The sequence below is a fragment of the Natator depressus genome, chromosome 1 (assembly GCF_965152275.1).
Source record: "Natator depressus isolate rNatDep1 chromosome 1, rNatDep2.hap1, whole genome shotgun sequence".
Classification (NCBI taxonomy): domain Eukaryota; kingdom Metazoa; phylum Chordata; order Testudines; family Cheloniidae; genus Natator; species Natator depressus.
In genome coordinates, this window is record NC_134234.1 from 230,671,059 (window position 1) to 230,688,688 (window position 17,630).

Sequence of the window (17,630 nt, forward strand, 5' to 3'; positions counted from 1 at the left end):
GTGCACCTCTGAATGTCCGCTTACTAAAACCACCCAATTTCAACCAGGTGACCATGAATGATATCAGTCTCCTCGGGGTAACACAGAGAGATAAAGAACGGATGTTGTTTGAATGCCAGCAAACACCGGGACCATATGCTGCAATGCTTTGTTCTGCAATGATTCCCGACTACGTGCTACTGGCCTGGCGAGGTAAAATGTCCTACCATGGAGGACAGAATAAGGCTGCCCTCCCCAGAAACCTTTTGCAAAGGCTTTGGGAGTACATCCAGGAGTGCTTTATGGAGATATCCCTGGAGGATTTCTGCTCCATCCCCAGACACGTTAACAGACTTTTCCAGTAGCTGTACTGGTCGCAAATGCCAGGGCAAATTAATCATTAAACACGCTTGCTTTTAAACCATGTATAATATTTACAAAGGTACACTCACCAGAGGTCCCTTCTCTGCCTTCAGGGTCCGGGAACCCGCCTTAGGTGGGTTCGGGGGGTACTGGCTCCACGTCCAGGGTGATAAACAGATCTTGGCTGTTGGGGAAACCAGTTTCTCTGCTTCCTTGCTGTGAGCTATCTACAGCCACCTCATCATCATCTTCCTCACCCCCAAAACCTGCCTCCCGCTCCTTGGACAGAGTCAAAGCACAGGATTGGGGTAGTGGTGGCTGCATCCCCTAGAATGGCATGCAGCTCATCATAGCAGTGGCATGTCTGGGGCTCTGAACCAGAGCGGCCATTTGCCTCTCTGGTTTTTTGGTAGGCTTGCCTGAGCGCCTTAATTTTCACGTGGCACTGCTGCAGGTTCCTGTTATAGCTTCTGTCCTTCTTGCCATTGGAGATTTTTTAAAATATTTTGGCATTTTGTCTTTTCAAACAGAGTTCTGCCAGGACGGATTCATCTCCCCATACAGCAATCAGATCCCATACCTCCCGCTCGGTCCATGCTGGAGCTCTTCGGCGATTCTGGGACTGCGTGGTCTCCTGTGATGATGAGCTCTGCATGGTGACCTGTGCAGGTGAGCTCGCCACACTAGCCAAACAGGAAATGAGATTCAAAAGTTCATGGGCCTTTTCCTGTATATCTGGCCAGTGCATCTGAGTGGAGAGTGCTGTCCAGAGCGGTCACAAGTGAGCACTCTGGGATAGCTCCCAGAGGCCAACACCATCAAATTGCGTCCACAGTACCCCAAATTCGACCCGGTAAGGCTGATTTCAGTGCTAATCCCCTTGTCGGGGGTGGAGTAAAGAAATCGATTTTAAGAGCCCTTTAAGTCGAAAAAAAGGGTTTCGTCGTGGGGACAGGTGCAGGGTTAAATCAAGATAACGCTGCTAAATTCGACCTAAACACGTAGTGTAGACCAGGCCTTAATCTTTGTTTCTGTGGCTGTGGAGAGACTTCCCTTTTGATCTGAGGATCACCACAGAATAAACTTATTTTTTTTTCAAACAACATTTAAAAAACCTTTCTGTTTCAGAAGGGTTTTAGTATTTCACCTTCATTTTAAGTATGGTTTTATACTGATTTTGATTGTTTTAATCTTGTATCTTTGAAGTCATTTTATCTGTATTTCTTTAATTATAAAGTGTCTAAGATACCAGATAAGTGATAAGTATATATTACTGTTACATATTCTTGTATTCTTCTGATACAAGCTTGAACATGCATTCAACAAAGAGGATTTTGTCCTACTGCTTTATACTATTTGTTGCCATTTTTCACGTGCCAAAAATTTGCAGAACCAATAAAATGTTAATTATAAGATGAAATAGGCCACTATACAAGTACCTACTTTCGATAGCACAGGAAAATGGTGAACTCAATGACAAACTCATAAGCAGAACTGGAAAGGCATGAACTACATGGAGAGAAGTGAGCATAATGATCTGCAATAGGAGAATGCCTATCCAATTGAAAAGTAATATCTACAAGATACTAATTAGTCCTGCACTTTGTTATGGCTCCAAATGCTGGGCACTGAAGAAGAAACAGGAGCAGATCTTGAATACAGTGGAAATGAAAATATTCCGATGAGTGCTTGGCGTTACAAGGATGGACTATGTTTGGAAAGAACAAATTAGGGGAAGTATGAAGATGATACCCATGATAGAAAAATGGAGGGAATCCAGATGGCTTGGCATGAGAAAAGAATATTGGTAGACTATATCGGAAACAGGATGATAAACTTAAAAGTGGAGGATAAGAGAAGGATTGGAAGACCTAAAACTAAATGGATGGATAGATCTATGTAAAAGGATGTGAGAAACTCCACAGCTAATGAGGAACTGCTTCAAGACACACTGGAATGGAAAAAAAGGACTCAAAGAACCAATCCCATATAGATGGGACCAAGGCTAGGAGAAGAGAAATAGCCCAGTATAGAGAAGCAGAGAAAGAAACCTTTACCAACAAATAGTGACAATACTTGCAGATACAGGTATCTAACTATTTTTAATGGCTAGCAGTCCAGCATCAGTGGCGATGGGCAAGGTAATTTAAATAAGATAAAAACTGACCCAAACCTTCTCCCAAAACTTGAACTGAATTTTGTTGGAGGTTCATAAAGTTTTATATATGTGTGTGGACAGCCTCACGCATAGGCATTGGTGCCAACTCTACCTAATATATACACACACATAATGTATATCACCCTAGAGACTGTTCATGCTGCATTTCTAATCGGATCCAAGCATGAAGTAGTAGAAATCTTTTGAGAAAACCTATATTTTCATGAAATTTTCAACCCAATTTGGTAGACACAAGGGGTCATAAGAGATATTTATCTCAACTTTAACTAACCTATATCTGGGTAGTAGTCATCTGAACAGAACCACTGAGCCTTTTGGTGATTTGGACATCACTCGTCTCCATCACCTAGTATCTTAGTATTCTGTTATTTCACAAATGGCTAACATGACAGTAAGAAAAGGAAATACACAGATAAGATGTTATGCAGAGCTTCAAGCAAAGATTACAGTTTCCCCCCATGTGTTTTAATTCTTTCCTGTACAAGCTGAACAGCTGATTAGAAGCATGAACCCAAGATCCAATCTCAGCTTTGACTTACTTTTCCTGGGAAAAGTTTCCAAGGTTGAATTTGCTTAAATTGGTGACATCTAACGTTACCTGGATCTAATTCATGCTGTTCATTTTACTGTTAACCAAGGGAGAGATTCAGTGGAAGTTACTGTCCCTCTGTTACACAATAATTCAGCCCAACTAGAAAATCTGTTATTTAGGAGATAATTTTAGTTTGCATTTGACGTTACAAGGCAATAAATTATTCCTTTCTGTATCCTCAGAGTTTACCTTGCACATTTATGAGGCCATTTATCGCCCAGTGTACTTAGAACTAAGTTAAATGATCACTACTGTAAAAAAACGTGTTTTATTCATCCCTTTCTTTATTTTTTTATTTCTCTTCCCTCCCCTTCAGCTGCCAGATCTGCTGAAGAGCTTATTTTCTTCGTGTTGCTTTTCCAGTAGAGTTAGAGCAAATCATATTAAAGGAGCAAAACATTTTGCATGTTAATGGCTACTGGGTTTTATTAGCTAGTTGATTTTAATTAGTTAAAATTTTGTAGTTTCTTTTTTCCTTGGGGGGAAAAATGTGCTCTTGCTACCATCAATTTTGTTAAAAGGATAATTAATTGCTGTAATATATAAAGTGAAGTGGTTCACTTACTAAAATACTCTATTCTGGAGCCTAACCAGCTTACAATATCCTATTATGTTTAAATCACCCAAACTTCAGATTCCCTCAGATACGTGGCAAATAACATGTTTGGTGTGCAGTTCCCTTTTGCTTTCCTTCAAGAAACATGAATAGAATGAATGACATGGGTAGGGTTTGGATAGTTTGCTATGTAGATTGATATGAGAAGTTTCTTTTGAAATGCAAAAAATGACCCATCCCTTATAATTTTTCATTGTATGGTACTGTCTTATAATATATGTCAATATGGCACAGGGCGCAGTTTCATGACTTCACTGTGTGTTGAACACACCCAGCACCTCACAGGATTGGACCTTTTTTCTGTACACCAGTGGTTCTCAAACTTTTTTTCCGCGGACCACTTGAAAATTGCTGAGGTGTCTCGGCAGACCACTTAATGATCTTTCCAAATGTTGTTTGTACCGTTAGCTAACTATTGTAAAGCGCTTTGGATAAAAGTACTATATTAAAAAAAATAATAAACTTTTTTTGTTCTACAAATAAAAGCACACAACTCGTATTTTAATATCAGAAGTCTTACCTTTATAATATGATGGATGTGTCCTCTCTCCCCTCCTGTGGCAGCCCCCAAGCTGGGAATGGGAAGGAGGGGGGGGGTCTCTCCCTCTCTCCCCCACTGCAGCAGCCCCTGAGCTAGGGCTGTGAAGGAGGGAGTGGGGTCTCTCCCCCGCCACAGCAGCCACAGAGATGAGGCTGGGAAGGAGGGCCGTCTCTCCCTCGCAGTCACCGTCTTGGAGCTGGGGAAAGTCGCCTCTTTCTTTGGCCGCCGCAGCTCTGCACATCCCAAATTCCCTCCACCCCCTCTTCTCACCCCACTTCCCCCTCCAACCTACCGCCAAGGCCACTACCTCACCTTACATGTGCATCTTCTCCAGGGTCCAGGCACCTAATTAGTGGAGCCATGCCTGCGCGGCTCCACTAATGAGGTGGGTGGCCCTTCATTCTTTTGTGTGCGGCTGCCCAGGCATGCACCTTAGAGGGAACTATCCGCGGACCACCTGAATGGAGTGGGGTCCGCAGACCACAGTTTGAGAACCTCTGCTGTACACCATTTATACTGGCAAAGCATCAAAGCTGGTTAAGTTGTCCAAACATGAAGTTTCATGCCTAACTAACCTGATAAGGGGCATTTATGTGCTCACGGGGCTTTCAAAAAGGTGCTAGGTGGCTGTGCACCTTGGGAAGATATTGCATGCCTATTTGGGCATTGTGGGGATAGCTATGGGGTTAGGTGCTGTACAGGGATTTTTCTAATGGTGTCGGAAGGAACCTAACAAGAATTAAGGTGCATAACAGGCTATCTAAGATTTTAGATACTGGTGTCGAGTCTGTGCTACAGAGGCTGCTTGTAGAGTAATCCCACCCTCTGAGAGTAGAAAGATGGACAGTCCAAGAAACACAGTCAGAGGTATTAAAATGATTTTTTACCTAATAAAGGTGTAAAGAGGGGTAAGGATGGGGATTGCAAAGATGTGTACTACTACCCCAGCTGGAAATTATACTGCCAGCTCGAAGGGTAGACTTACCCTAAGGCATGCACATGTGTGCGCACGCGCACACACACACTGTATACTCATGCACTGTATACTCAGCTGTGGGGTGATGGTTTATCAGTCCTGTCCCCCTGTTCCATGATGAGCTGTCTGCTGGGCTGACTGGAGCACCAATGTCTCTCCTTGGAAAACAGCCTTTTGGCTTTCCTCTTCCCTTCAGCCCCCTAGCTGGAGCTCCTCTCTCCAGCCTCTGCACATTCAGTTTCCTTCTCCTTTACCTCATTGTGGAGTGTCCACCACTGTTGATTAATTTCCTCCAGCTCTCTGGAGCCCACAGTGTTTACATCTCTGTCCCTAATCTCTGCTTATGGCTTACCCACAGGTAAGCAGACCTGTCCCTGAAGGGGAAGGTGTTGTGCTGCTGAAAAATTAAGTATCAATATTTTGACTTTTTCCTGGAAGGGAGAAAAAGTCACCTTCCTTCTGGACTCATTCAGATTCAGGTTTAGTAAATGGCAACAGCAAAGCAAACTTCCTTGGTTTCCCCTGCCCTTGTTATCAAGTAGCTCTTATCTGAGTTAGAGCCGCTGCCGGTTTTGATATTTACAGGCTAAAGAGGTTCTTTTCACAGCACTGACAGCCAGCAAGTACAGGAAGCTAATTTGTAAAACCAGGTCTTTATTTAACCATGCTATTTAGAGTAACACAACACACTATTTATAATTATACATCAGGTAAAATTGAGAGTCAGACAGAGCCTTTCAACTGCTCTAATGCAACTCATAGAAATCCTTTCCATGGGGATCTGATGATGAGGCACTTCGGTAACACCTTCCCCATTTCCAGATGCTGCCTATTTTGTCACTCATGATTATAGATGCTTTTTGACATGCTCGTTTCTTTGTGTAGATGGCAGTGACTTTAAGTCAGTAAATTTGTCTTTGCAGATCAGTCCACTATGAGAAATGTAGCATTAAATGTATGTGATTCAATTCTGAACATTATTACTACGTTAATGGGAAATGTTTCTATTATGAATACCCTTATATTTTGTCAAATGCAAAGTGCTCACAAAAAGAGCTAGTGTGATGGTGTGTGTGTGTGTGTGTGTGTGTGTGTGTGTGTGTATAAATGAAGAGAATATGCTTCAAAAGCTTTTATATATAAAGCATGTATATCTATATATAAAGAGAATAAGCTTCAAAAGTACTTTTGAAGATAACATACTGGCAGCGTTACCTATTTTATTTTAATAATGCCTCCCTACTAATATCAAACACACACTCCACAGTGCACCTCATGCAATGTATACTGTTTTAATCACCATATTTAATTAGATTGGAAAAGCAGGCATGTTCTAGCAATACATTATCTCATTACATTAGATTAGCATCAGTATATAACTTTAGCAACAATTCAAGCTCCGTGAAAGGTCTTTAAAAAAAGAAAGTGAAATGGGTGAATTTTGGTTTATTTGATGATTTGCTGAAGGGAATAAGAACCACTTTGGCCACAGCAATGTTGCCAACTCCACCCCCACAATAGTTTTCTCTTATGCCATAAGCTCTTTGTGTGCAAAATGAAGTTGTTCCATATTGGACAAAGGCAATTAAAGAAAAGATACAGTACAAATGTTCAAGAAGAGCCAGTAACTATTCAATAATTGTCTTTAAACATCCACATCTATATCTTCAACATATTTTCATAAGGGACCTTCTAAAATAGCTAGAAAAGCTCAAGAAATCTCCTTTAAAACCTTTATTCTGTAGCCAAGGTGATAAAAAGAGGCACACAGAGAAAAAGGTAGACCATGATCTTGGAAGTGACTCTATACAGGGTGGAGGTTAATTATTGTCTTGACTGTTAACAAAGATGATTTACTTTTTAATTATTTTATTTTATTATTTATTTTTTGTTACTATGTAAGCAGTAACTTGTTACTGCGTTGGTCCTACTGTGATCCTGGCTTTCAGTGGTAGGATCATGATGATGGTGAGACATTCCAACTCTCTGATCTAGCAACTTCCGCATGGTACTGCCTCTGGGAGGAAAAACTTTACAAGTGTCTCTGCGTGGTACGGGTGGTTAGCTCCCCTGGAGTAGTGCCAGCTATTGAGAGGATGAGCCATGGAAGCAGGTGCTCAGATACTACTGGTTCAATGGTTCAAAAATGGAGTTGGGGCAACAAGTAATGGAGCCAGTTGGGGGGAGCCTAAGGGTCACACACTCACCTCCATGTGCTCATCTAGATTGGGGAGTAATTCTCAATAGGGGCTGTGCTGTCCTGTGCTAGTATTTTGGTCCCCACTGTGGTAACAGAAGTAACCTATTAATTATTTGTATTGAGCTCTTGATGTACAGGGTGTTTTACAGCAGTACAATAAACCTAAGGCAACGTATTTCCTCCAGTGCTTTATAATGTGTTCAGCAGGGGTTGCCTGTATCTCTCTTTCTGGAGTAAAGTAAATTAATTACATAATAGGGCCAGATCCTCAGCTGGGTGTAAATTGGCACAGCTCCATTGAAGTCAATTGGGCTACACTGATTTTACATCAGCCACGGTATCAGCCTCTAGTTTCGAGCTGTTGAGTGGTTTTTGGAAACGGCCACATAGTTTGTGGTACCTGGTATCACCCAAAGAGCTAAGAAAAGAACTTTAAAATTCCAGAAATAAGATGAGGCTAGGGAGCCATTATAACTGCTGTATATATCAGTTGCAGTTTCATGACAACAAAAAAATAGGTGTGATTCAGAGAAGGTACAGTAGCATGAAAACATTCAGGAACCACCTGCTACTGAGCAGTTGCATTCCTGAACACAGACATGAATTTTTTGTCATGTCTCTGTACTCTGTAATTAAATTTTCATTGAATGGCTGGGTCTGACTATTATAATGTGATCACTTTCACTCTTGTGTGTAATTGATTAGAACAATAATGAGTTTCAATGAACAGGACCCCCCCACACACCCGTAATGAACTCCAAGGAATTTCTAGGACAAAAATTCATTCGAGAGGATGGCAGACATAAAGACATATTGCCATTAGCACAAGCTCTGGGCGCACCTATGTATAAATAACAAATATATCACAGGGAAATGTCAGCTGCTGCAGCACTGCATGATGTGGAGCTAATCTGCATACCAGTATGTTGGAAGAAAAGCGGTCTTAAAAATGACGCTCAGTGAGCTATTCACAGAGAACAATTTATCTGGTGAACATAGCTCCTCTTCTACTTGTGATTTATTCACAGACAGATCTAAATGTTCATGAATTTATTATTCTCTCATGAAGTATATGAGTACAACATATCAGCCTGAAGTTTGGTTTGGGACTATAAACTGTGATTATATTTTTTGAGTATTTGTGCTTGGTTAGGTAAACTTCATAGTATTGTTTCTGATCTCTGAGTGGACAACACAAAGAGCTTTCAGGATGGCTACCAAACATCTCCTCCAGTACAAATATTTCAAAACGTTCTCATTCCTTGAACATCATACCTAACAAAAATCTACTTGTGTTGAGCAAGTGTTTGCAGAAAATGAGTAAGAGAGGTTGCAAATACTGTCAAAGATAATTCATAGTTTATATTTGAACAAATGTTTGCAGTTTTCATCCAGCTCTAGTAAAAAACCAATGCATAAGATAGATCACATGTACTAGGTTTATGGCTTCTTCAACTGGTGATGTTGGCACTACATTTTATAAGACTGTATAAAATTCTGGTCAAGTAAACTGTACCAGAGTTTCAGAAGATCCTGTGATGTCCAAATTGATGGAAGTTTTACTCTCCAGACATTTTAAATAAATAACCTCTCACCCCTGTTGGTAAAACCAGTTTACTAGAGTACTGGAGGTCAAAAAATGTCCTGCTGCAGGAATGTTTCAGTGTTCCTAAAATGAGCTATTGCAGAATTTCAGTTCTGTGAAACCTTGCAATTTTTTGGCTTTTAGAACTGCTTCAGCATGAAAAAAATTCTGAAAACTTCTTTTTTTTCCACAGAAGAAATATTCAGTTTTCTGGGCAGCTCTACAGTTTCCTTATTAACTAATCAGCCATTGTGGGGCATAAATTTAGAAAAAGATCAAGAACTGAATGCAACGTCAGCTAAAATATTGCCTCACATAACATCCTTTTTTATCACCTAAAATTGTGCACTCCTAATGAATTTTTTTAAATAACCACGCCTTGTTATAATATATTTCTTTTACTGATTGTAAATTACCCAGCATACAGTGAAACCTGACTTAAGACAGCTCTCAGTGGACTTGCTAAAATTGTTTGCAAAATGGAAGTGGTCTTCTACTAAATGAGAAGCAGAATTATATTCATTGTTAGAGCTAGTTGGAATTTTTAATTTTCTGTGGAAAATGTTGACTTTTCTTTGAAAAACCAAAACTTATAAATTTTCGTTTTTAGCCACAAATTTTTGGTTCAATGATGAAAAGTAAAAAAAATTTAGAGGAAAGCAGACACTTTCTGTGACATTTTTAATTAAAACTCCAGTTTCCTGTTTTGAAAATAAATCAATAAAAATCTTAAGTACATTTGTAGATATTTTGGGGGGAATCTCTTAAGGCAGGAAGCTGGTTGCTGGGAAGTTGGGGGTAGAGATTAAAGATAATGTTTGTATGGCCCCAAACTAAATGAATATTTTGCCTCATTTTTCAGTAAAAATGATAATGTAGAACATGGAGGAAACTGTAGGATGGCTAATGGGAATGAGTGTATAGAAATAGAAATTACCACATCCAAGGAACTCAGGAACTTAATGAGCTGAAATCAGAAAGATGAATTAAAACTGGAAGTGCTGCGGAGAAGGACTACTAGGAATACAGTGCCTGTCTTATGAGTGGATAATGTAAGAGTTTGGTTTGTTTAGCCTAGCAAAGCAAAGGCTGAGAGCAGGAGGGTAAACATCAGGGAGGGAGAAGAGCTGTTTAGGCTAAAGGACAAATTTGGCACAAGAACAAATGGGTATAAACTGGTGTAAATTAGAAGAAGGTTTCTAGCCAGAGGAGGGAGGTCTTGGAACAGCCTTCTAATAGGAGTGGTAGGGGCTGTCACACTTTTAGGGTAACTGCACCGATATTCCTCCTCTGTGGTCCACCAAGGACATCCACTTTAGGCTTCTGGCTCCCAACCACCAACTCTCCCGGGCAGAGACTCACATCTTTCTCCCTCCTGGCCAGGGATTTTAGGGCGTCACAACTCCCTGATTTACACTGTGATATCCTCAGCAAGCCAGAATGCCTAAAAAGGCCAGAGCCTGTGCATTGCTTTCTCTCTGAAGGCTATGGCCAGTGTAGTGTCCCCAGTTATAAGTTACCGCACAGTTCCTTCTAAGAAAGCACATTTATTCATAAGGTAAAAGCATTGCAGAGAAAACATATTTGAACAATAAAAGAACCTAAACACATACTGAAAAGCCTACCAGAGGCCTCCCCACTCCAACCTAGGGCTCTGATAGGTTTTAGTCCTTAAAAACCCACAATTGAGTTTTCACCATGGTTACAAGTCCATCAGTCTTAGATTCAGAACCGAACAAGGGGTGTGCAGATCAGCCATTTCTTTATGTACTTTGGTCCTTTGATCTTGGCCTTCTCTTACAGGTAATCAGCAGACAATTGCCCTCAAGGTGTAGTTTCAAAAGGCTGGTTTTTTGCATTAATCTCTCCTTAGTGATTCTCCAGGAAATCCACTTAACATTTATTGTCACCAAAGCCCATACTTATCTGGCACATTTTTAGTGTAGTCTTTTGAACTCCCAGGTCTCACATCTGTCACATCTCCCCCCTCAAGAGGTTACATACAATCCCAGGCCACAATAATACATAAACTTAGTACAATAAGGTCTTCCAAGGATATTGCAGGAAATTGCCATATCTATCACAGGGAGAAACAACCTACCTAGTTTTAAGATGGTGCTCGTTAAGTTTGTGAACAGAATTATATGATGGGGTAGCAGGAGATTGAACTTGATGACCCGGGAGGTCCTTTCCAGTCATATGTCCTATGTTCCTATATTAGACTTCATATGTCCTATGTTCCTATATAAGACCAAATTGATAATTGCCGAGGTGCAAGGATCGTGGTCTAATCTTATTAATGTGGAAATAGAATACAGCCCTGACTAGTGTTATATATTCCTGAGGCTTTTAAAAGGCCAATATTCCAAAGCTGAAAACAATCATGAACAAAACTGAGTGGAAGAAAAAATGTAAACAAAAAGCATGTGAGTAATAATTGGGAATTAACTTTGCAATCATGAAAGACGTTTTCTGTGGTTAAAAAATAATCATATTTAAGAGGGAAGGTGAAATCAAAAACTAAAAAATAGAAAAAATAGACACTAATAGCAATGAGTACAAATTAGCAGTTAGAAATTGAGAGAATTGATAAGGAAAGCTAAAGATGTCAATGAAAAATCTATTGCCAATAAGGGTAAGGACAATAAGAAAGAATTCTGTAAATATATTAAGCACAAATGGAATCCTATTTGTGATATAGGTCTAGTTTTAGATAAGGATAATAAAATTGTCAATCAGGATGTAGAAAAGGAAGATGTATTCAATATTTATCTCTGTTCTGTATTTGGAAGGAAGCATGATCATGCATTCATATACCATGATAATGAAATACTTTCTATTTCACCATTAATTAGGGAGGAGGTTAAACAGCAACTATTAAAGTAAAACATTTTTAAATAAGAAGGGCTGGAAAACTTGCACCAACCACATTAAAAGAATTGGTCAAGGAGCTCTCTGAACCATTAATGCTGACTTTTAACAAATCTTGTAACACTGGGAGGAGTTCCAGAGGACTGGGGAAAAAGCTATTATTATTCCAATATTTAAAAAGGGTAAATGGCGGTAACCTGGGCAACTATAGACCAGTTAGCTTGGCATCAGCCCTGAGCAAAATCACGGATAAGCTAATATGGGATACAATCAGTAAAGAACTGAAGGATAGTAACAAAATTAATGCCAGTCAACATGGTTTTATGGAAAATAGGTCTGTCAAACAATGTAATTTTTATAAGATCCCAAGTTTGACTGATAAAAGTAATAGACTTCTATAAGCCGTTTGACTTAGTCTCACATGATATTCAGATTTTTAAAAATTAGCACTATTCAAAATCAAACTAACTCATACTCAATGGATTAAAAACTGGCTAACTGATCTCAAAATGCAAGTGTAAATGAGATGTCAAAGAAAGCATTTCTGGCCCAATGCTATTCTTTACCTTTGTCTCTACTCTGGAAGAAAGTTGGTGGAGTGGTAAATAATGATAAGGACAGGTTAGTTATGCAGATTGATCTGGATCTCTTGGTACAGTGGGTTCATTTGCACAACATATTTTAATACAGCTAACTGCAAAGTCATACATCTAGGAACAAAGAATGTAGGCCACACTTATGAGATGGAGATTCTATCCTGGAATGCCGTGACACTGAAAAGGATTTAGGGGTAACAACTGACCATGAGCTCCCAGTGCGACACTGTAGCTAAAAGGGCAGACACAATCCTTGGATGTATAAGCAGGGCAATATCATATACAGGTAGGAGAGGGAGGTGGAATTTTACCTTTGTATACAGCATTAGTGAAATCATCATTATAATACAGTTTCCAGTTCTGGTGTCCACAATTCAAAAAGGGATGTTGAAAAATTGGAAAGAGTTCAGAAAAGAGCTACGAGAACGATTCAAGGTCTAGGAAGCATACCTATAGTGAAAGATTAAGAAGCTTAATCTATTTAGTATATCCAAGAGAAAGTTAAGATGTGACTTGATCAATGACTCTAAGTAGCTGCATGGGGGAAAGTTTTCTTATAGTAGACAGATCTTTAATCTAGCAAAATAGGCACAAAGAGATCCGATGGTTGGAAGATGAAGACAAACAAATTAAGACTAGAAATAAGAAGAACTTTTTTAACACTGAAGGTAACTAACCATTGGAACAACTTACCTTCAGATACAGTGGAGTCTCCATCACTTAAAGTCTTTACATCAAGACTGGGTATCTTTTAAAAATAATACCCTATAACTAAAACAGAGGTTATGGTCTTGATATAGAATTTACTGGTTTCTATAGCCTGTGTTATGCAGGAGGTCAGACTAGAATACCGCAATGGTCACTTCTGGTCTTAAAATCCAGGAATTGATGAATAACTCACCTCACACGACTTTTAATATTGTGTTCCCAAGTCTGATGAGAAGGCCAGAGAAAATATGTGAGATTTTTCCATCCTCAAATCCTAATCTGAAACCTAGCGCTAATTTGGCTCCAACTACAAATCCCTGCCTAAAACTGACCCAGTCCTTACAAGTGTTCCTCAACCCATCTATAATTAAAATGATGCAAATCTACTGAGTTTGCTTCTCCTTCCCTAATCATTGTTAATAACTGTGCAATCAGGTAGCTATTTACAGTGAACAACCACCTTAGAAATAATGATACATATTTTCATGTGACAGTAAATGATGCTCTTTCTATTAATTACTGACATATACTCATATATATATAAGACTTATAACCATATATATGTATCTCCCATAACAATCATGGCCTCCATGGACAGTTGTGTTCCACCAGAACAGTGAAGCTGTCAACCAGTAGTAGGAAATTTGTGAGTGCAGGAGAAAGAGCTAACTCAAGCACTGGACCTAGACTTAGAACTCTTTCCTGCAAATGATAAGCATGAGCATTGGCTTCACCCTTGCAGAGCTAAATGAGGTTAACATTTTCTTTGACTTAGGTTTCCCATAATAGTTCTTCAAATAGTCTGTTCACACAGACCCTGTGATAAATGAAGGGGATGGGGATAGTTCCCTTTTATGAACACCCAGCCAGCCAGTTAGCTATAAAGTTTGTCTTGGTGGCTGTTCTCTGCTTGCTTTACCTGTAAAGGGCTAACAAAGTCCCCCAGGTAAAGGAAAAGGAGTGGGCACCTGACCAAAAGAGCCAAAGGGAGGGCTAGAACTTTTTAAAATTGGGAAAAAACTTCCCTTTGTTGGTGTGTTGTGGTTCTCCGGGAAAGAGCGGAGACACAGAGCACCAATGCTGTAAGCAGCTTTAAAACCAGATATGAAAAAGCATCAAATCATACCTCAACCCTACTTATCTGAAACCCCAAATATGTAAGTAATCAGGAAATGTCTAGGAAGACGCGATTAGGGTTATTTCTTTTATTTCTTATTGGCTTGTGGACTCTTCTGTGCTAACCCCAGATGCTTTTGTTTGCTTGTAACCTTTAAGCTGAACCCCCAAGAAAGCTATTTTGGGTGCTTAATTTTTGGAATTGCTCTTTTAAAATCTAGCAAAAGCCTAAGTTCCAGGTGTATTTTCTTTCTTTTTGTTTTTAATAAAATGTACCTTTTTTAAGAACAGGATTGGATTTTTGGTGTCCTAAGAGGGTTGTGCATATGCTGTTTGATTAGCTGGTGGCAACAGCTAATTTCCTTTGTTTTCTTTCTCAGCTCTTCGGGGGGGGGGGGGTGAAAGGGCTTGAGGGTACCCCACAGGAAGGAATTCCCAAGTGCACTTTCCTGGGTTCCAAAAAGGGGTTTTCCATTTGGGTGGTGGCAGCATTTACCAAGCCAAGGTCAGAAAAAAGCTGTAACCTTGGGAGTTTAATACACACCTGGAGTGGCCAGTATTAATTTTTAGAATCCTTGTGGGGCCCCCACCTCCTGCACTCGAAGTGCTAGAGTTGGGTATCAGCCTTGACAGACCCCCCATTCAGGAAAGCACTTAAGCTTATGCTTAAATCCCGTTGACTTGAATGGGATTTAAGCACCGTCTTAAATTTAAGCTTGTCTTTAAATGCTGTCCTGGGCCCCTGAATGTGATTACGCCTGTGCATGTAGTTAGGCATGTGTTTAAGTGCTTTCCTCGATTTGGGCATTGCATTGGGATCTATTCTTTAATTTGGTCACCATACAGGAGATGGGTGCGGAGGGGGAAGAGAGAGGGGGAAATCTTTCTTTCAAGGTATTTCCTGAAAATAGAAAAGGGGAGAGGGAAGTGTTGTTGTTGTTCCTATTAATCTGGGAGGTGGTCAGATATTGTAGTGATGAGGACTATATAAGATGATACATAGATAGATAGATTCACGTCCGAGTTGCTATTGTTGTGTGTATCTGAATTATACTGTAAGCTTCTCAGAACAGGGAAGTTGTTTTTTTGCAATACATCACTCTACAAAGCATAAATAAGAGTATTTCCAGTGTGGTGAATAATACATGAAGTTGAGGGAAAGAAGGTTGGCAAAGGAGGCACGGAGGAGGTGGGAGATTATGGTAATATTTTCCCAGTGCACAGAATTTTGTTTGGCTGGGGCAGCATATTTCAGGAGCTGTCCCCCTTCCACTAGATTCTTATTCTCTTTTCTACTTGAATTTCCTTGGAAATATTTCACTGTGCAGCTGTCAGCAGGGAATCCCTTGAAATCCATGGTTCCCCCATTCTCACTGGGGCAATAAGACCAGGATTTGAAGCCAAGAGGGGCTTTATTCAACTGCCACTCTTGCCTGAGCTCGTAGCAGAAAAATATGTATTATCTTAGAGATACATGCACTAATCTCCCAAGTGAGCATATAATCACATTGTCCTCTCCTTGTCCTTCCTCTCTTCTACCTTTCCCCTTGTTGCCATACCCTTGTGTTTATTGGCATATTAATTTAGGCCCCAATCTTGCAAATGGAGGAACTCATGCTGAATTCAGTGGGACTACTCATGAGCAGAAAGTTACTTACATGCATAATTATTTGCAGGATGGAGGCTTTAGGCCTCAATTCAATAAAGCACTTCTATGTGTTGAACTTTAAGCACATACTTAAGTGCAGCCCTGCTCATCAAAGCAGTTCGGCACATGCTTAAATTCCAATGAAGTCAATAGGGCACAGGCACATCTTTGAAAGTAAGTATGTGCTTAAGTTTTTTACAGAATCAAGGACCTAAATTGTAACCAATCTGGGGCAAGAAATCTGTCTGTCACAATTTAGGGCACCTGCACCTGTATTCCCCCTTCATGGTCCACCAGCGGCACCCACTTTAGGCTCTTGCCTCCTCAGCCATCCCCTCTCCTGGGTACAGACCTGCCTCTGTCCCCCTCCTCACTGGGGTTTTTCCATGCTGCTCAGTTCCCTGCCTACATTGTGATATTCTCAGCAAGCCAGACTGCGTAAACAGGGCAGCATCTGCACTTTGCTTTCTCTCCAAAGACTATGAACAGCTGGAATTGTCAGCAGTTACAAATTCTCACACAGCTCTTTATAACCAACCACATTTATTCTTAAAGTCGGGGCTTAAATTCTCATTGAGTATTTCCCAGAGCCCCAGGGCTTGGGACTTCAGCCCCATGGGGCATATCCAGGCTCAGGGCCTCAACCCCCTGGGAGGTGCCGGGCTTGGGGCTTCAGCCCCATGGGGCGTGCCAGGGCTCGGGGATTCAGCACTGCGGGAGGCGCTGGAGCTCCCACGGGCTTGAAAATATTTACCGGAATTCCACTCCAGACAGCTCTGGCTGAATTTAAGGCCTGTTTAAAGTAAAGTGATTACAGAGAACACATATTAAAAACAACCAAAGAACCAACAGGCATGCTAATAACCTTACTAGAGGACTCTCCCTCCCCCCCCCGCACCCATAACTCCAACAAGGGCTCCAGCTTCAGCCCCACAAAGGGGCTTTTCTGTGGTTACGAGTTCATAACAGCCTTAGCTCAGAACTAGCACACCCACGAATATGTTAGTCTTTCCTTTATACAGCATGGGGTCTTTGATTGAGACCACAGGAACAGACAATCTGCAAATAATGGTCGTCTCCGCAAAAGGCTGGGTTTCTGGATAACGAAAAGGTGAAGAATTTGCGTTCACCACCCCCTAAAGTTTCCCCAAGCAAACCACTTGACACTATTTGTCCCAATAGTCCATTCTTGTCTGGCACATTGTTCAATACAGTCCTTTGAAGTTCATAACACTTCACAGGGTTCATATCGCCACCCAGTGAGGTTATATACAATCCAGGCGCACAATAATACATAACCTTTCCATTTAATACAATGGACTCCAAAAATACTTAAATTGAATTCAATAAGGTTTTTCGCAGATATTGCAGGAAATTGCCATATCTATCACACTAGCATCTGTATTTTACAGCACTATGCATGTTTACGATTCCCTAATATATATGTAAAAATAATAGCAAATATAAGATTTTGATCAGTTTCAGTGCATGTGTTTTACATAATGTATTATAGATAGGCTTGACGCAAACCCCCATTGCTTTGGGGAAATTCAGAAACAGATGTAGATCCATACTTTTCAGCTCAGCTCTCCCTAGTTCATTTATTGACATTAACTACTCCAGTTAGAAAAGTCAGGAGATAAGAGAACTATTTTCACTA

The 17,630-nt window shown here is 40.4% G+C and overlaps 1 long non-coding RNA gene across 1 annotated transcript in view; it reads left to right on the forward strand.

Moving 5' to 3' along the window:
- LOC141985282 (uncharacterized) overlaps positions 1-1,192 on the forward strand; it is a 55,433-nt gene extending 54,241 nt beyond the window's left edge. The window contains exons 3-4 of the long non-coding RNA XR_012638897.1: positions 48-192; positions 873-1,192. This is a non-coding gene — a long non-coding RNA (uncharacterized LOC141985282). The remainder of the gene's footprint in view (positions 1-47; positions 193-872) is intronic.
- The last annotated feature ends 16,438 nt before the right edge of the window (positions 1,193-17,630 follow it).